This window comes from Artemia sp. Qi Xiang Cuo, chromosome 19, assembly GCF_049724085.1.
Source record: "Artemia sp. Qi Xiang Cuo chromosome 19, ASM4972408v1, whole genome shotgun sequence".
Lineage (NCBI taxonomy): Eukaryota > Metazoa > Arthropoda > Branchiopoda > Anostraca > Artemiidae > Artemia > Artemia sp. Qi Xiang Cuo.
This window is the reverse complement of record NC_142812.1, coordinates 26,765,383-26,781,162: the sequence shown is the minus strand read 5'-3', so window position 1 is coordinate 26,781,162 and position 15,780 is coordinate 26,765,383. Positions and strand designations below refer to the sequence as shown.

Below are 15,780 nucleotides of genomic sequence, written 5' to 3'. Positions count from 1 at the left end.
ACGAACAGAAATTAAATAAACAATCAATGCAAACAAACATACGATAGATACTAATGTAAATGAATATATAAATCTGAAAAAGAGTGAAACTTAAATTGAATATGCAAATCAAGCTTGAAACGAACCAAAATCACTAAAAACAAGAGTTTGGGTATCGCCTCCTTCTCTCATTTTGAAAGTCTAAAACATACTGCGTCATTGGCGCTTCACTGAAAATGAATTTTATAACGAATATTTTCTTTTGTACTTAATATTGAAAATAAACATTAAAATTACAGTAAAATTTTGAACTGATGAGCTTTCAGTAATTAATATCATTATACATCAAACATCAATTAAATTTATTAGTTGTTTCTAAAATTGTTCAAGACGAATATAGTTTCACTACAAACAAGAGTTTGGATACTGCCCCCTTCCTTAACTGTAATAACCTAAAGTCTGCTGCGTTATTGGCGCTTCACTGAAAACGAATTATATTACAAATATATTACAATGTTGGGACCAAGAGGGCCCAGGATTGCACAAAGCCTCCATTCATGGAGGTCCCAGGGACTTCTTGCTGTCCGGTTCTAAGTCGGCTTAAGCACTTCGGTGTAGACTTGAGAAGATATGTGATCCCCCTCCTGCACTGGTATCCCGGATCATTGCTTTTCCTGAGGCCAACATAATTTCAATGATTTAAAGAACATGAAAATTGTAACTTGGAATGTTACGAGATTAAAAAATGACCACTGTATCGACATTCTGACTGACGAATTCAGACGATTTGAACTGGATTTATTAGGAGTTTCAGAAACTCATATCCCAGGGGTAGGAAGCATGAAATTAGGTGATATAGAATTTGTTTACTCAGGCAGGAAGGATGGGGTACATAGACAGGGAGTAGGGCTCATGATGAATAGGGAAGCTGCTAAGTCTTGTTTAGGCTGGGAAGGTATTAATAATAGAATACTAATTGTTCATTTTATGACTAAAAAGTTCAGGATATCAGTTATAGTAGTATATGCCCCTGTAGAACCGGCTGACGGAGGTACTAGTGACTCAGATGAATTTTACTTACAGTTACAACAGCAAATAAGACAGAGTCCCAGGTAGAAATATGATGTTTTTACTAGGAGATTTTAACGCCCATGTCGGTAGAAATAGGGATAGATGGTATACTAGCCTAGGTAAATTTGGCGTAGGAAAAGAAAACAGTAATGGATTTTGTAATTTTGTAGGTATAACAATCTAGTTATAAACAATACGGTGTTTGGTCATAAAATGGCTCATAAGTTAACATGGTATTCACGTGATGGTAAGACAGCAAACCTTATTGATTATGTTATAGTAAACCAAAGACTGGCAGGATCAATACAAGATAATGGAGATATAGGAGTGCTGTTGTTGATGTTAAGAGTAAAGACCGCCATCTAGTAGTGTCAAGAGTTAATTTAAAGCTGAAATTTCTGAAGGGCAACTACCTCCTGGGAAGTTATCATGTTGGTAGACTCCAGGATGAGAATTTGAGATAATCTTTCCAGGGACAGCTGAATACTAAACTTGAGAGTTTAAAATTTGATAATGTGGAAGATGGTTGGAATAATTTTAGAAAAATAAGGTGCTGAAGGTGTCTTAGGAAAGAAAGCTAGGACTGCAGCTAAGAATACTAGTGAAACAGCTTTAGGTTTTATACAAAGGAGAAAGGACTTGTACAAGAATTATCTGAGTGATAGATCATGTGAAAACAAAAGGAATGTTAAGAAAGTGGAGAAAACATTAAAATATGAACTAAGGAGGTGTGAAGTGGAGGCGATGGATAAAATTGCCGAGGATCTGGAAGATGCAGCTAGACAGCATAATAGTAAAATATTGTACTGGCATGTTAATAAATTGAGAGGGAACAGTCAATCCGGGTTGGCCCAGTTAAAGATAGGAATGGTGCCATAATTAGCGATAAGGAAAGAATTAAAGAGAGATGGGCAGAACATTTTGAGAATTTGCTAAACTGAGATAGAGTTGCAGGAAAAGACCTAGAGGTAAATTAAAAAGTTTTTGATGCCTAGGAGGTGAAGAAAGATTTTTTTGTTAGGATTAATTAGTGGCCTTACTAAAAGGGTTAAAAAATAATACGGCCCCAGGTACCGATAGGTTGGTGAATGAGTTTTTCAAAAATGGTGGCTCTGAGGTTAGAAACAAGTTACTGAAGATTATAAATATGATTTTTGAAAAAGGGGAAGTACCTAACGATTTTAGGAAAACCTTAATTAAGCCACTTTATAAGAAAGGTGATAAAAATGAGTGTCGTGATTATCAAGGCATTAGTCTGGTCTCTGTAGGTGGCAAATTACTTAGTTTGATGATACTTTTTAGACTGAGAGATGCCGTAGACAAAGTTTTAAGAGAAGAAGAGTGTGGTTTTAGAAAAGGTAGAGGGTGTGTCGACCAAATTTTCACTCTTAGGTTAATAATTGAGAAATACCTGAGTTGTCAAACACCTTTGGTCCTCAGTTTTATAGATTATGAGCAAGAGTTCGATTCTATTGACAGAAGAACTTTAGTTAAGGTTTTATCCTTATATGGTATACCAGACAAATTCATTAAAGGGATAAGTGCTATGTACGAGAATAACACTGCTGCGGTTAATGTAGGAAATGAGGTTAGCAGCTGGTTTTGTAAAAAATCAGGAGTTAAGCAGGGTTGTGTTCTATCCCCCTTTATATGGATTATTTTGATGGACTTTGTCTTAAGGAGCACAGGAAAGGCAATGGGAGACCACGGAATCAAATGCGGAGGAAAAGGTCTCCTGGACTTAGATGATGTTGATGATTTAAGCATCCTAGATGAAAGTGTGAGCAAAATAAATGAAATTTTAGAGGTTTTGCGAATTCAGGGTGCTATAATAGGTTTGAAAATTAATGTTAAGAAGACTAAGTCATTAAGACTACAGAATAAGTAAAGATGAAAAGGTGACGTTGGGGGGTGAAAAGATTGATCAGGTGGACAGCTTCACTTACCTAAATAGGATTACTAATAAAGGCGGTGGGAGCAGTGTACATATTGATAGTAGAGTAGCCAAGGCTCAGGGTGTTTTTTTTCACAGTTAAAAAAAGTTTGGAAGAATAGGAAAATATAAGTCTGCAAACCAAGATTAGAATATTCGAAGCTACAGTGATGACAGCGGTCAAATATGGCTCTGAAGCATGGGCGCTCGGAAAAGCAGATGAAGATTTGCTAGATGTTTTCCAGAGAAATTGCTTAAGGATTGTTCAAGGTACCCGGTTGACCCGGTTCCCCAGCCCCCTCCCCCCATTGGACTTCCTGGCTGAAGGGCCAAGAAACGGAGATCAGCACCGCCGGTTTGGTCCTTAAGGGTCAAGTGCCGTCATACTTACTTTTACTCTTTACCCGGTTGACTGACTGTATTTCAAACAATAAGCTGTACGAAAAATGTGGCTCAATACGGCTCTCTAGGGCGATAATGAAAGAAAGGTTAAGGTGGCTAGGGCACGTTGTGCAGATGAAGGATGACAGATTGCCGAAGATTGTTCTTTTCGGCCAACCGTCTAGGGCTAAACGGAAAGCAGGTTGTCCTCGTCTGGGTTGGGAGGACGCCATAAAGAAAGATTTAAAGGAAAAAAGAACTTTGTGGGAGGGTGTAAAAAGGGAGGCTTTGAGTAGAGTGGGGTGGAGAAGGAGCGTGCGTAGCTGTGTTGGCCTCAGGCGGTTTGGTGCTGCGATGAGTTGTTAGTAGTAGTACAAGATCTCTTTTGACTCTTAAACTGAACTGGAACTTTCAATTTCCAATCAAATGAGCCCTCTCTGAAGTTTATACGAGCATTCCTTCCATAACAGCTATATATACCCTCCCAGGCATTACTTACAACGCCTACCCCAGGACCTGAAGAATTGTGTCGACTCTGGAGTTTCCGTTCTATGATCTTTGAACCATTTTGAAAAAAAATGACTCTCTCAAAGTTCTTATCAGATGGGTTTGAGGAAAATAGGGCGTGGAGGGGGGGGGCATTTACCCTCTGATCTCTTGTGACTCTTAAAAAGTGAACAAGAACTTTCGATTTCAAATCAAATGAGCCCTCTCCGAAGTTTATACGCGCACGCGCATTGTAGTTGCCCTCCAATCTCTTGACTCTTAAAAGTGAACTAGAAATTTCAATTTCCAATCAAATGAGCCCTCTATGAAGTTTATACGAGCATCCCTTTCATAAGAACAATACATGCCCTCAGGGCATAACTTAGAAGGCCTGCCCCCGGGTCCTGGGGAGTTGTATCGAGTTTTTTTTATCCGACCTTTGAATTATTTTTGACAAAATGACTATCTCAAAGTTTTCATTGGATGGGTTTCTAAAAAAAGGCGTTGGGGGGGGGCTAGTTGCCCTAGGATCCCTTTTGACTCTTAAAAAGTGAACTCGAACTTTTAATTTCCAATCGAATGAGCCCTCTCTGAAGTTTATACAAGAATCCCTTTCATAAGAACCATATATACCCCCGGGCATAACTTACAACGCCTGCCCCGGGCCCTTGGGAGGGTGTCAACCCCGGAGTTTTCGTTATATGATTTTAGAACTATTTTAAAAAAAATGGTTATCTCAAAGTTCTTATCGGATGGGTTCGAGGAAAAAAGGGCGTGAAAGGGGGGGGGGGGAGGGCTAGTTGCCCTCCGATCTCTTTTGACTCTTTAAAAGATAACTAGGCCTTTCATTTCCAATCAAATGAGCCCTCTCTGAAGTTTATACGAGAATCCCTTCCATAAGAACCATAGGCTATATGACCCCAGGGCATAAGTTACAATGCCTGCCCCCCGACTCTGGTTTTTTTTTGGCCACAGGAGTTTTTCTTAATGAGCCCTCTCTGAAGTTTATACGAGCATCCCTTCCATAACAGCTATATATACCCCCCAGGCATAACTTATAACGCCTAACCCTGGCCCTGAACGAATTGTGTTGACCCTGGAGTTTTCGTTATAGGATCTTTGAACCATTTTGAACAAAATGGCTCTCTCAAAAGTCTTACTGGATGGGTTTGAGAAAATAGGGCGTGGAAGGGGGGGGAGTAGTTCCCCTCAAATCTCTTTTGACTCTCAAAAACTGAACAAAAACTTTCAATTTCCAATCAAACAAGCCCTCTCTGAAGTTTTTACGAGCACCCCTTCCACAAGAACCATATATTCCCCCAGGGCATAACTTACAACGCCTGCCCTCGGGCCCTGGGGGGAGGGGGGGGGGGGGGGTTGTGAACCCCCCACAGTTTTCTTTATATGATCTTTGAACTATTTTTTTTAATGGTTATCTCAAAGTTCTAACTGGTTACCCTCCAATCTCTTTTGACTCTTAAAAAGTGCACGCGAACTTTCAAATTACAATCAAATGAGCCCTCTCCAAGGTTTATACGAGCCTCCCTTCCATAAGAACCATATATGCCCCCAGAGCATTACTTAAAGTTCCTGCCCCCAATCCCTGGGGGTTGCGTTGACACAGGAGTCTTTCTGATCTCGCCTTTGAACTATTTTCGACGAAATGGCTATCTCAAAATTTTATCGGATGGGTTTGGGGAAAACAGGGTGTGTGTGGTGGGGGGGGGGGCTAGTTGCCCTCAGATATCTTTTGACTCTTAAAAAGAGTACTAGAACTTTCAATTTCCAATAAAATAAGCCTTCTCTTGAGTTTATACAAGCATCCCTTCCATATGAACCATATATTCCCCCAGGGCATAACTTACAACGCCTGCCCTCGGGCCCTGGTGGGGTGAGGGGTTGTGACTACCCCACAGTTTTCGTTATATGATCTTTGAACTATTTTTTTAAAGGTTATCTCAAAGTTCTTATCGGATGGGTTTGAGGAAAAAAGGGCGTGGAGGGGGGAGGAGGCTAGTTGCCCTCCAATCTCTTTTGAATCTTAAAAAAGTAACTAGAACTTTCAATTTCCAATCAAATTAGCCCTTTATGAAGTTTATACGAGCATTCCTTCCATAAGAACCATATATGCCCCTATGGCATAAATTACAATGCCTGCCCCCTGGCCCTGTGGGATTGTGTCGACACCAGAGTGTTTGTTATATGATCTTTGAACTAATTTTAACCAAATGACTATCTCAACATTTTTATCGGATGCATTTGGCGAAAAAAGGCATGGAGGGGGGGCTGGTTACCTTCCGATCTCTTTTGACTCTTAAAAAGTGAACGCGAACTTTCAATTTACAATCAAATGAGACCTCTCCGAGGCTTATATCAGCATCCCTTCCATAAGAACCATATATGCCCCCAGAGCATCAAACAGTTCGTGGTAACGAACTGTAAGTAAGGAGCGACCCGGCTCAATGGTAACCGAAACTGTAGAAAACGGAATTTTGATAGCTCATATCTACAAAAATGTGGAATTTTGCATTTTTTGCCAGAAGAAAGATCACGGATGCGTATTTATTTGGTTTTTTTTTCCAGGGATCATCGTATCGACCCAGTGGTCCTAGAATATCGTGGGAGGGCTCATTCGAACGAAAATTAAAAGTTCTAGTGTCCTTTTCAAGTGACCAAAAAAATGGAGGGCAACTAGGCCCCCTCCCACGCTCATTTTTTTATCTCAAAGTCACCCGATCAAAATTTTGAGATAGCCATTTTGTTCACCATGGTCGAAAATATGATAACTATGTCTTTAAGGATGACTTAATCCCCCGAAGTCCCCGGGGGGAGGGCTGAAAATTATGTACTTTACCCAATGTTAACATATAGTATTGGTTATTGGGAAGTATACAGACGTTTTCAGGGGGGATTTTTTCTGGTAAGGGGGGGGGTGGGGAATGGGTCGGGGGTTATGTGGGAGGATCTTTCCATGAAGAAAGTTTTCATGGGGGAAGGGACATTGCTATGAAGGGGGCACCGGATTTCCCAGCATTATTTAAAAAAAAGATCAGAAAATATATATATAAAAAAAACAAGTTTTTCAACTGAAAGTAAGGAGCAACATCAAAACTTACAACGACAGAAAACATTATGTATATGATTAGGTTCACCTTCTAGTCAATACCTCGCTCTTTAAGCCAGAGATTATTTAGTACTTTCATAAGAGCTATTTATTCTAATTAACGGCATTTGTAATTAAGGGGTCATTTTTAAAGAACTGGAACAAAATTCGAACTTTAGCTTAGAGAGCAAGGTATTGACTAGGGGGCGAACCCTCTAATATACGTATTAAAAATATATGAATATAGAGGTTCGTTACGTAAGTTAATTCGTAAGTTACGTATATTTATTACTAATAAAAACGTTAGTAAATAAAATTCAACAGGTTTCGAGAAAGCCATTTAACCAAATAAAAGTAAATTAATACTCAAATTTTGTTTTAATTATTCATGTACGGTGAGCCAAAATCAAAACCTGCATTAATTCAAAAACGTTCAAAAATTAAATAAAAAAAAACTGTTTTTTTTAACTGAAAGTAAGGAACGACGTTAAAACTTAAAACGAACAGAAATTATTCCGTATATGGAAGGGGTTGTCCCCTGCTCAACACCTCGCTCTTTACGCTAAACTTTGAATTTCTCACAACTCTATTTTTTTAAACAATGAAAAACTTTAGCGTAAAGAGCGAGGCGTTGAGGAGGGGACAGCCCCTTTCATATACGGAATAATTTCTGTTCGTTTTAAGTTTTAACGTCGTTCCTTACTTTCAGTTAAAAAAAACTTGTTTTTTTATTTTTGCTTACAGTGTCTGCCCCCGGGCCCTGGTGGGTTGCGTCGACACAGGAGTTTTTCTTACCTGACCTTTGAACTATTTTTTAAAAAATGGCTATCTCAAAATTTCTATCGATGGGTTTGGGGAAAATAGGGTGTGGGGGGGGGAGTTGCGCTTGAATATCTTTTGACTCTTAAAAAGAGAACTAGAATTTGCAGCTTCCAATGAAATGAGCCCTCTCTGGAGTTTATATGAGCATCCCTTTCATAAGAACCATATACGCCCCCAGGACAACACTTACAACGCCTACCCTCGCGCCCTGAGGGATTGTGCTGACACCGGAGTTTTTGTTATCTAATTTTTTAACTATTTTTTTAAAAAATGGCTATCTTAAAATTTGTATTGGATGGGTTTGGGGAAAAAGATATCGGTACCGGGACTTTTTCTTATCCAATCTTTGAACTATTTTTGACAAAACGGCTATCTCAAAATTTTCATTGGATGGATTTGTAAAAAAGGCGTAAAGGTGGGGGGGGCTAGTTATCCTCGGATCTCTTTTGAATCTTAAAAAGTTAACTCGAACTTTCAATTTCCAATCAAATGAGCCCTCTCTGAAGTTCATACGAGCATCCTTTTCATAAGAACCATATATTCCCCCAGGGCTTAACTTACAACGCCTGCCCTCAGGCCCTGGGGGGTTGTGACGGCCCCGGAGTTTTCATTATATGATCTTTGAACTATTTTCAAAATAAATGGTTATCTCAAAGTTCATATCTGATGGGTTTGAAGAAAAAAGGGAGTGGATGGGGGGCTAGTTGCCTTCCGATCTCTTTTGACTCTTAAAAAGTGATCTAGAACTTTCAATTTCCAATCAAATGATCCCTCTTTGAAGTTTATACGACCATCACTTTCATATGAACCATACATGCCCCCATTTCATAGCCTACAACACCTGCTCCCGGGCCCTGAGGGGTTGTGTCAACACCAGAGTTTTTGTTATATGATCTATGAACTATTTTTAACAAAATGGCTATCTCAAAATTTTTATCGGATGCATTTGGGAAAAGGGGGGACTGGTTACCCTCCGATCTCTTTTGACTCTTAAAAAGTGAACGCGAACTCTCAATTTACAATCAAATGAGCCCTCTCTGAAGTTTATACGAGCATCCCTTCCATAAGAACCATATATGCCCCCAGAGCATTACTTACAGTGCCTGCCCCTAGGCCATGGACGTTGCGTTGACACAAGAGTTTTTCTTATCTGGCCTTTGAACTATTTTCAACAAATGGCTATCTCAAAATTTTATTGGATGGGTTTGGGGAGAACAAGGTGTGTATGTGCGGGGGGGGGATAAGTGCCCTCGGATATCTTTTGACTCTTAAAAAGAGTACTAGAACTTTCAATTTCAAATAAAATGAGCCCTCTCTGGAGTTTATACAAGCATCCCTTTCATAAAAACCATATACGCCCCCAGAACAACACTTACAACACCTACCCCCGGGCCCTGGGGTTTGTGTTGACACCAAAATTGTTGTTATCTAGTTTTGAACTATTTTAGAAATAAATGGCTATCTCAAAATTTGTGGTGGATGGGTTTGGGGAAACGAGGGCGTGGGGAGGGGGGCTAGTTGTCCTCTAATCTGTTGACTCTTAAAAATGAACTAATACTTTCAATTTAGTATCAAATGAGCCCTCTATGAAGTTTATACAAGCATCACTTTCATAAGAACCATACATGCCCTCAGGGCAAAGCTTAAAATGCCTGGGGTGGGGGGCTAGTTGCCCTCCAATCTCTTTTGACTCTCAAAAACTGAACTAGAACTTTCAATTTCCAATCAAGTGAGCCTTCTCTGAAGTTTTTATGAGCATCCCTTCCATAATAACACCATATTCCCCAGTGCATAACTTATAACACCTGCCCTAGGGCCCTGTGGGGTTGTGTCAACCCCGGAGTTTTCGTTATATGATCTTTGAACTATTTAAAAAAATCTATCTCAAAGTTCTTATCAGATGGGTTTGAGTAAAAAAGAACGTCGAGGGGGGGGGCACTAGTTGCTCTCCTATCTCTTTTGACTCTTAAAAACTGAACTAGAACTTTCAATTTCCAATGAAATGAGCCCTCTTTGAAGTTTATACAAGCATCCCTTCCATAAGATCCATATATGCCCCCAGGACATAACTTACAACACCTGCCCCCAGGCCCTGGGGTGTGTTGACCCCGGATTTTTTCTTTTTATGTGATCTTTGAACTATTGTTAACGAAATGGCTATCTCAAAATTTTTATTGGATGCCTTTGGGAAAAAGGTATTGGGTGAGGGGGGCTGGTTACTCTCCAATCTCTTTTGACTCTTAAATGGTGACCTAGAACTTTCAATTTCCAATAAAAAGAGCCCTCTCTGAAGTTTATACGAGCATTCCTTCCATAAGAATCATATATACCCCCAGGGCACAACTTACAACACCTGCCCCCAGGCCGTGGGGGGGGGGGGTGTACACACTAAATTTGTTGTTATATGATCTTTGAGCCATTTCAGAGGCAACGCTGTAGCGTTGCCTATAGTAAAGGCCATACGACTCCAATGTTTTATTATTATTATTATTTATTTACTTTTTTTCCCAGAGGCACTTCATATGGAAGGGGTCGTCGTAGAAGCTCCAAAGGGGAGTCATTCGATTGGAAATCGAGAGTTCTAGTGCCCTTTTTAATGGTCAAAAATTATTGGAGGGCATCCAGCCCCCCCCCCGCCCATCATTCCCCCAAACACATCCAATCAAAATTTTGAGATAGTCATTTTGTTCAGCGTAGTTAATTTCCAGATAGAAAATATATTTTTGAGGAGGACACTCCCCCACAACCCTCAGGGCAAGGGTTTCAAGTTATGCCCTAGGGGCATATAAAGTTTCTATAGAAGGCCTTGTCGTAGAAACTTCAAAACAGGCTCAATCGATTAGAAATTAAAGGGCTAGTGCCCTTTTTAATAGTCGAAAGTGATTGGAGTGTAACTAGCCCCACTCCTCCCCCCCCACGCCCATCATTTCCCGAAACACATCCAATCAAAATTTTGAGATAGCCATTTTGTTCAGCGTAGTTGATTTCCAGATAGAAAATATATTTTTGAGGTGGACACTGCCCTACAACCCTCAGGGCATGGATTTTAAGTTATGCCCTGGGGGCATGTGAGGTTTTTATAGAAGGCGTTGTCGTAGAAACTTCAAAACAGACTCAATCGATTGGAAATTAAAGGGCTACTGCCCTTTTTAATAGTCGGAAGTGATTGGAGTGTAACTAGCCCCCCCCCCCCCCGCCCATCATTTCCCCAAACACATCCAATCAAAATTTTGAAATAGCCATTTTGTTCAGCATGGTTGATTTCCAGATAGAAAATAGAACATTGAGGGGGAAACTCCCACACAATCTTCATGGCAAGGGTTTTAATTCATACCCTTGGGGAAAAGAATATTTTTCATAAAAGATGTTGTCATAGAAACTTCAAAACAGGCTCATTCGATTGGAAATTAAAAGGGCTAGTGCCCTTTTGATAGTCGAAAGTGATTGGAGGGCAACTAGCCCCCCCCCTCCCACCTCCACTAATCCCCCAAACACATTCAATCAAAATTTTGAGATAGCCATTTTGTTCAGCATAGTTGATTTCCAGATAGAAAATATATTTTTGAGGAGGAATCTCCCCCATAACCCTCAGAGCAAGGGTTTTAAGTTATGCCCCGGGGGCATATAAGGTTTTTATAGAAGTCGTTGTCGTAGAAACTTCAAAACAGGCTCATTCGATTGGAAATTAAAGGGCTAGTGCTCTTTTAATAGTCGAAAGTGATTGGAGTACAACTAGCCCCCCCCCCCCACGCCGATCATTTCCCCAAACACATCCAATCAAAATTTTGAGATAGCCATTTTGTTCAGCGTAGTTGATTTCCAGATAGAAAATATATTTTTGAGGAGGACACTCCCCCATAACCCTCAGGGCAAGGGTTTTAAGATATGCCCTGGGGGCCTATAAGGTTTTTATAGAAGGAGTTGTCGTAGAAACTTCAAAACCGGATCATTCGATTGGAAGTTAAAGGGCTAGTGCCGTTTTTAATAGTCCAAAGTGATTGGAGTGCAACTTTCCCCCCCCCCCGACGCCCATCATTCCCCCAAACACATCCAATCAAAATTTTGAGATAGCCATTTTGTTCAGCGTAATTGATTTCCAGATAGAAAATATGTTTTTGAGGAGGACACTCCCCCACAACCTTCAGGGCAAGGGTTTTAAGATATGACCTGGGGGCAGATAAGGTTTTTATAGAAGGCGTTGTCGTAGAAACTTCAAAAAAGGCTCATTTGATTGGAAATTCAAAGGGATAGTGCCCACTTTTTAATAGTCGAATTTCAAGGTCACTGAATTAATCAGATTTCAAAATCTAAAAAGATAATCTCACACTGCATCTAGGTCAGGAATTACAATCAATTACATTCCTTATGAAATATACTTGGGTTGTGCAATAAATTATCCTTTTTGTCACTTCAAATATAATCCAATTGCAAATGCTATATATTTGGTTAGATGTTCAAAGCACGGGAGCTGAACAAGAAATGATATTTGTTACTCTTTCCTATCATATTTGATACTCTTTCCATTGTCATTGCTTTTGCATAACAGCCCCCTCCCCCTATAATTGATACAAACCACCAGAGCCTAAAGGCACAGGTTGTAAGTTATGCCTCTGGGACATTTAAGATTTATGGAAGGGATGGTTGTATAAACTTTAGAGGTGTCTCATTTGGTTGAAATTGGAATCTTTAGTTCCCTTTTAAGAGTAAAAGTGATGGAGGTCAACAAGTCCCCCACCCCCAACAAGCCATCCTTTCACCAAACACATCTGACTGAATTTGTGTGATGGCCATTTTGTTTAAAATAGTCCAAAGAACATATAACATTGCATCCAGGGTTGACATAACCCCCCAGATCCCTGTGACAAGTACTTTAAGTTATTTATCAATGCTGATTTGGGGTAGTAGTTTTATGCTTGGTAAATTTTTTTATTCTATATTTGCTTATTTTTGGTTTAATTGTGTTCTTTACTTTTCTTTGAAAAACTTATTTTGTGGCAAAAGTTTTTTTTAATCAATATTTAGAAAAAGCATGAAATTTGAGAATCAAATGGTAGGCTACTACTCTTGGTAAAATGTAGAGTTTCTGGAAGGAAAGACTATAAAACAAAAAGAATAGCATTTTTGAATTTGTAACTTCATGCTTGTTTTATTGGTTACAAAGCTGACTTAAAACATAAAAAAGAGCATTAAAATAGTATTAAAAATTCCATTCTTTTAGTTTCATAACATTTCCTTCTGGAGATCATACTGGGATTTGCAATGGTAGTGATTAGGGTAAATTTGCATATATTAACACAATTTAGCTAGGAAGAAAGTGAATATATTATTTGATAACTCTTTTATGGTCTTTCCAAATTCAATAATTCCTTCCAGGGCAAATTCCATTTTGAGCTTTTAATGGGACCCTATTATCTATATTAGGCCTACCTTATCTATAGTTTATAGGAGTACAACATAAATGTAAAAAAACTAAAAACTAATTAGATATTAAAATTAGCTTTTAAACACAGTCTTAAAAAATTCTCTATGATGTTTTGGTGACCTGTTATAAAAAAGAAAAAAAAAGAACAAAAAAAGAAAAAAAGGATGTATTAGTGTTACCCATGCAAAAATATAATTTTCCTTGTTGTTCAAGGTAGGGGCTGTAACAGCTGTATGTTTCATATTTAGAATCTTTACCAATAGATATTCTAATGGTGTATTTTTAGTTTTGCTGTGATATCTTTTTCTATGGGTTTTGGGCACATTTTAAGAATTCCTGCAAGTTTTTTCTTAAAAACATTTTACTACTAAGACTATGAAAATAGTAATTTCCATTCCTGATTCAGCTACAAATGGCATTTTTATCACTAGAGAGCTTAAGAGACATATTTTTAACATTTTGGTTACTATGTGCTGTTTTGAGCCCCTTTAATGGCTCAAAATTGAATTTGCTGCAAAGCAATTATTGAATTTGGAAAGAGTATGGTAAGATACCCAGTACTCAGCCAGATATTCTATGCTTTAACAGCTAAATCATTGTAAAATTTCTATCATACTAGGCCTACCTAGAAAGTGGATTGTTTTATTTATTTAATGTGTCAATCTTCTTAACAAGTATGTGATTAGCTTGAATATTTTAACTATATATGACACTGTCTAATCTTTGACACAGGATCTTCAAGTTATAATACATATTCTAATCAAAAGACACAGTCAACCTTGGGTAAATTTAATCTGAGAAAAGTAGGCCTATTGTGAAACAAAATAATTGTATTTGAATAGGCTAGGGTGTAGAGGCAACTATTATCTGAATTCAAATGTTTGAAAACCTGATATTTTCCAAGATCATACTAAGTCAATCCCAACTAGTTTAGTCCTAACCATCAGAATCAGAATATCCGGTCAAGATTAAGCACTGGCCAAGTACTGAGGGACTTACCTTATTAATAAAGGCATTAAATCATGTATTCATTTTCTTCCTAGATTTAGTTCTGTGAATGTGTAAATATTTACTGTGGTTAGTAGCCTATACTTGGAAAGAATCTTAGTGCAAAAAAACAGGCCTATTGTAAAATAATGTAAAAATGTGCACCAAGTGGTGTGTTTATCCCCTACCTAACAAAACAAGAAAATAAAAAAAACAGTAAAATTCTACTTTAGTTACTTTTGGCTATCTTGGATAGGGATTAGGTTAGGAAAATGAAACTTTCAGGGGTGGGCCTACAGGCTAAAATGTGTCATGGGAAGGTATTTTGAAGTACCTACCTCTACTCCTCTCTCTAGAGGGTCCTGACCTTAGTTGACCTTTAGAAATCTGTCTTATATAAGTGAAACCTTGCAAAATAGATCTTCTGCTTAAATGAAGTACAATAAAATTGTTTTTGGCTTTTTAACTTTACTCAATCCCAATTTATAAGGTTTTAAGGATAGTCCTATGTAGGCTAAATAGATATTTCCCAAATTTTGAAAAAAAATATTGGTATGGCTTAAAATTCTACTCAAATAATAGGAATTGCATTTTCAGAAATAAAGCCAGAGAAAAAGAAACTGAAAACTGAAAATTAAGGTAAAATACTGTTTTGTAAAAATTCAATAGGCTAGGTAGAGACCTGTCATGTAGGCCAATTTCAGGACCCTCTAGAGAGAGGAGGCAAGGTAGGTACTCCAAAATTCCTTCCCAGGACATACTTTAGCCTGTAGACCCCTCCCTGAAAGTTTCATTTTCCTAACCTAACCCCTTTCCAAGATAGCCAAAAGTAGCTAAAGTAGAATTTTAGGAAAAAAAACTGAAAATTTGCCTGGATTTTTGCTTAGAAAGCTAAATTTGGGATGCACGTGCATTAACTAGCCTAGTTTCATTAACTAGTATGAGTCAAGCACAATACCTTTTAAAGGTAGCAAAGCTCCTTAGGCTAATTGCTATTTTTAGCTTTCCGTGAAATAAGGAGCCAAATTTATCTGTCAGAAACCATAATGCTAGTGCTACTTTGGGCACCTACTTTAGAATCTTATTAGCGATATAAAATAAAATCTAGAATAGAATGAGAACCTAAAATGAGGCGAAAGTTTTAAGTTTTTGACATAGCTAAACCAGCGTTGTTGACGAAGTAAGTGTATTCGTTTTTTGGTATACTTTAGATCCTTGAATATTTGCCTGCACAAGGTGTATTTTTTTTATGAACTTTGTAGGAAATTTATGGTTCTACAGAATGAGTGATCTAGAAATTTTCTAACCCTTTTAGTTTCTGAACTATTAGGCCCGTTTTTTAGCACTAACACTTACATCTAAGATCTTATATCTTTCTGCAAAGATAATCGTTTTTTAACTCATCTTTGTTCTAAAATCTTACAGCTCACTGATGTTCGCAAAAAGTGTGAAGACCGCCAGTGTTTTGCCATATAGAACAATGGTGAGAGAACTTTGATGATCTACTCATCATTTAGACATTTGCACAAAAAAGACAAAGGTGTAAGATCTTTGTTCAAAGATTTCACTTTTAAGCGTTTTCTGACAAAAGATGTA

At 38.3% G+C, this 15,780-nt stretch overlaps 1 protein-coding gene across 2 annotated transcripts in view; it reads right to left on the bottom strand.

The window, feature by feature from the left end:
- The window catches only part of LOC148940672 (peptidyl-prolyl cis-trans isomerase H), a 34,093-nt gene extending 18,732 nt beyond the window's left edge, over positions 1-15,361 (bottom strand). The window contains exon 1 of one of the 2 annotated variants that reach the window (XM_089105347.1): positions 15,307-15,361. The gene's annotated coding sequence lies outside the window, so the exon portion shown is untranslated. The other variant, XM_089105346.1, reaches the window with a different exon arrangement.
- Between the last annotated feature and the right edge of the window lie 419 nt (positions 15,362-15,780).